Source organism: Alosa alosa, chromosome 6 (genome assembly GCF_017589495.1).
Source record: "Alosa alosa isolate M-15738 ecotype Scorff River chromosome 6, AALO_Geno_1.1, whole genome shotgun sequence".
NCBI classification, from domain to species: Eukaryota; Metazoa; Chordata; class Actinopteri; order Clupeiformes; family Clupeidae; genus Alosa; species Alosa alosa.
In genome coordinates this window covers 31,143,039-31,147,978 of record NC_063194.1, presented here as the reverse complement: position 1 = coordinate 31,147,978, position 4,940 = coordinate 31,143,039, and the positions used below count along the sequence as shown (strand labels likewise).

Sequence of the window (4,940 nt, the reverse complement as noted above, 5' to 3'; positions counted from 1 at the left end):
AAATAGTTTATCCATCTCTTATTAGAGTTTATCCACCTCTCAAGAGTTTATTCACCAATTGCAATTTTTAACATTCAAAAATGACACTGTATTATCCACATTCACAATATGTACACTCATCAACACTCTAGGAACCATTTAATACCACTGGTATGATTATAAACATTGGACAATAACCTTCGCCATCATCAAACATGTTCTGAATGCTTTTTAAATAAATCTGATATGGCATGGTGCAGTCCACCTCACCGAGATCACAGAATTCATAGTTTACCCACCTCTTATTTTACCACCTCTCTCTCTCTCGTTTCTCCTCTGAAGTCCAGACTCCAGCCTTGCGATGACTACCACCCCAGGGCACTGTCTCCACCACCACCACCACCACCTCCTCTTCCTCCTGCTTCTCCTCCTCCTCCTCCACCCCTCTCTGGGCTGCCAACCTTCCTTTAGCCGCACTGAATGTGATTCGCTGCCTTTCGTTCCTGGACACAACCTGGTAGGCGAGGGTTTCGATGTGGTGACCATGAGGAGCACAGGGGCCTCGGTCATCGACACCCAGACCTACATGGTGGGCGCCGGGGAGCACGGCAACTGTACCGTGTGCCGCAACCTGCTCGTGGGTCGCCGCCAGAAGCTGCCCGTCGCCGTGGCGAACTGGCGGGTCAGTGTGCGGTGCCACCGCGCCCTCTCAGCGCAGATGCTCATGACCGGTCAGGCAGTTCTGAAGGAGAACGCGCGGGCCCCCAGCGCCAGCTGGAAGAGCGGGCTCAACCTGCAGGGGCTGAATGGGTTCGCCGCCAGGGGCACCCGGTCCAAGTCGTCCAGCTTCGCCAAGAGCCTCTCTGCCAGGGACCAGTACTCGTACAGTCGCCACGATTTCACCTGTCGCTATTACGCGTGAGTGGGGGTTGGTGATGGTGGTGGTGTGGGGGGGGGATTCAGATGAATCCTACAAACGTATTTTTGATGAGCTAAATCATCCATAATACCTGTATTTGTTTCATATACTTCAAATACGTGCCCTTGAGTTTAGAGTCCCTGTAGTTTTCCTGGAACATGTTCAGATTCTTTGACAGCACATCTGTGGACTCAATGACCTTCTGAAAAGTTCCTTATAAAATACTTTATTTACTTCTGGGAAGCTCTCATTAGCTGCCTATCACGTGCCTCTCCATCAGACTAAGGTCAAAGGTCAATGATGAGATATGTTACAGCTTATGTTTATGCATAGTCATTAGACTACATTTATGTACAGCATGGTTAGTAGTTGTGTATTTAAACTTTGGGGCATAAAAAAGTATTATTAATTTATCATTATTCCCAGAATATTGAAGCCAGCAATGGGGAGCAGATTTCATGTCATTGCGTCATGTCATTTATAGGAGTGGAGGACTTAGACATCATTGTATGGACACATTAGGATAGTTATTAATACACATGCAACACACAGTAAGAGTACATACATACACCAACAAGAGGATCAATACATGAGGCCAAGCTGAATGCAGAATTACACTCTAACAGACAAGACATGGGAAACACTGCTACAACAACTATAAATAGATATCGTTCTCGTTAATATGAATGACGACGTTCACACATAAACTATAACGATAACGACATGAAGAACGAAATCATTGGGGATCACTTTCAGAGCGATTTTCAGAACGATAAAAAGCTAATAGCCAATCAGAACCCATAGAATTTTAACCGTCACATTCATTAACACAAATAGAGACTTTGTTTATCGTTATGGTTATAGTTATCGTTATCGTTCTTGGTGTGAATAGGCCTTTAGACTGACAGGAGTGTCAGTTATTAGAGCTGTGTGTCATGCAGAGTGTCCTCCACCGTATGTCCTGTCTCTCATATGTCAATGCAGTGTCCTCCTGCATTATGTCCTGTCCTCTCCTTTCATATGTGTGCAGAGTGTCCTCCTGCATTATGTCCTGTCCTCTCATATGTGTGCAGTGTCCTCCTGCATTATGTCCTCTCCTCTCCTCTCATATGTATGCAGAGTGTCCTCCTGCATTATGTCCTGTCCTCTCATATGTGTGCAGTGTCCTCCTGCATTATGTCCTGTCCTCTCCTCTCATATGTGTGCAGAGTGTCCTCCTGCATTGTGCTCTCCTTTCATATGTGTGCGGGGAGTGTCTCTGCATTTATGTCACTTGATGCTCTCATATGTGCGGTGTCATCACCATTATGTCACTCTCCTCTCATATGTGTGCGGTGTCATCACCATTGTAATGTCACTCTCTACTCTCATATGTGTGCAGAGTGTCCTCCTGCATTATGTCCTGTCCTCTCATATGTGTGCAGTGTCCTCCTGCATTATGTCCTGTCCTCTGCTCTCATATGTGTGCAGAGTGTCCTGCTACATTATCTCCTCTCCTCTCATATGTGCAGAGTGTCCTGCTACATTATCTCCTCTCCTCTCATTGTGATGTCATAACGCCATTATCTCCTTCTCTGCCAGCTTCGCGGCCAGATTGTGAAGTAGTGCCTGCTGAGACAGTGAAAAAAAACTATTTGCCCTTCAGATGGAGAACTTCATGAACCTTTTTTGACTTAATATATTAGATAGATACTTATATTAGGTAATAACCACAAAATAAAAACAAGTTATTTAAAAAAAGAGAGACATATTCAACTTCAGCTCACCATGGGTTTCACAAGGTAGATAAAATGTGTGCTTGCCTTGTATGGAGATCTTAAGCCTGCAGTATTCTTCAGTATCAGACTAAATTAAGTATGATTACAAAAAGGTTATCTGGGGTTAAACCCATCTGTTCAACTACATCAGCAACATCACAGGGATATTTTTCTGTCTCCTCTCTAGATTTCGACTCCAAGCTCGTCCCCCTGTCACCAAGGCGTTCCAACAAGCCGTTCGCTCCCTACCTGTGAAATATAACTCCACCACCCTCCCTGCCTACTGGCATTTCATCTCCATATATGGTACCCACTTCCTGAGGCAGGTGGAACTGGGGGGGCGTGTGCAGTCCACCACGGCCGTGCGCACATGCCGGCTGGCCATGAACGGGCTGTCCGTCAACGACGTCAGCATCTGCCTCTCCGTGGAGGCCACGGCGACCATCAGGGGCCACACGGCGAGCGCTGTGTCCAGCTTCTGCAAAACGAAAGGCAAGAAGCTAAAGCGTGGCCGAAGCTTCGCCGACACCTTCTCCCAGCGCGTCACCGACGTCCTGGGTGGCAGTGGTCAGGGAGGCGACCTCTTGTTCGCGCCCGGGAACAAGTCCAGTTACGAGGCCTGGCTCCAGTCGCTCAGGACGCACCCTGGCGCGGTGGCGCACAGCCTGACCCCGCTGCACGTGCTGCTGGACAGGAAGGACGCGGAGAAGCGCGAGAGCCTGCGCAGGGCGGTCAGCGAGTACGTCCGAGGCTACGCCGTGCCCGTGGCCTGCCAGTCCAGGTGCGCCGTGGGCTGGCAGACGGAGAGCTGCCAGTGTAAGTGCCGTGGGCACAGGGGCATCGATGCCAACTGCTGCCCAACGCAACCCTCGCTGGCCAGCTTGTCCGTGGTGGTGGAAAAGGCCACGGGACTCTGGGGAGACTACTTCTCAAAGACGGACGCCTATGTCAAAGTGTTCTATGGGAAACGCGGAGGCTCCACGACTGTGATCTGGAACAACGATTTCCCCCGGTGGAACCACAGGTTCACATTCGGCACCATTGATCTTGGGAGGAAAGTGTGAGTGGCGGCTTCACGGGTTGTTACCTTTTCCATTAGAAACAACTGCAACTTTTTGAAAATATTAATTTAAACTGGGTAGAAATTATGATGTTTGCATGTCTTCCAAATAATTAAACATATTAAGATATGTTTTAGGCTACACCCACAAACGTACTGGCATATTTTTAGGCTAATGGTTTTCAATTAAAAAAAAAATAGTTGCATAACCAACCATGTGATAGTATGTTTACAAATGATGGTTCAGATATTTATTGTTGTCTCTCTTCAATATACAGTAAGTCCTCCTGTGCTGTGCTTTCTCAGGCCTCTGCGTTTTGAGTTGTGGAATCGGGACGAGTTGTGGAATGACGACCTCCTGGGCAGAGCCTCTGTGGTTCCACCAGGGCGGAGAGTGAGCGGCTTCCAGTGGCTGCACGGCGGCTCGTCTCCATCTCGGCCATCTGCGCCCCCAGTCTCACCGGACCCTTCTGCGGGAGGTACTCCCCAACCCCACCGGCTAATGGGGGCCTGTGCTACCAACATGAACAGGCCAGCGGTGGACATGCTTGGGGTCAGACTCCCCAGAAACATGCCTGAAGGAATGCCTTGCTGTGAAGAATACTCTTTTGTCCTCATTTGGATGAGAAGAATAATGTTTTGCTGTTACTGATCCTATTTGAAAGCTTCATGTAAATCCTTAGAACTACGTATAGCCATGATTTAAAAACAAATGTCTGTGGAAATATTCTTTCCCAATTTTTACTTTCTGTCGGCCTGACATCGGTATTAAGAAATGCTCTTCCTCTTAGCTCTAAGAAGAATTGTTAGTGTTGCTTTTTATTTCAGCTTTAGAACTAGCACTATGATGCAGATCTGTTTGGAGTGAAGCCCCACCATGCACAACAGCTTTTCATCCTCACTGAGCGAGGAGAAGAGCGCTTTCCAGCGTTGTTGATGGTGTTTGAACAGAGCTTACCATTTGTGGCTCTAGAGTTCGAGTTATGATGACATGCTACAGTGGTGTGATATAGCCGCCTCCTCTTTTTGGCCTCAGATTTACTAACATTCAAACTGTACATTCATTTGCTTTCATTACCATGAATACATTCATTTCATGTCACTAGTGTTTTCAAACTCCACATTTTTGTACCCTGTGAAAAACGATTCAACACATTGTAATGGTTTGATAATTTTTCATATGTGTGGCCTCAGTAAAATATGCTTGGGAATAAACAGTTTTGTG

At 47.2% G+C, this 4,940-nt stretch overlaps 1 pseudogene; it reads left to right on the top strand.

Annotated features, from left to right (window-relative positions):
• Positions 1 to 394: 394 nt before the first annotated feature.
• Positions 395 to 4,468, top strand: LOC125295778 (annotated as a pseudogene).
• The last annotated feature ends 472 nt before the right edge of the window (positions 4,469 to 4,940 follow it).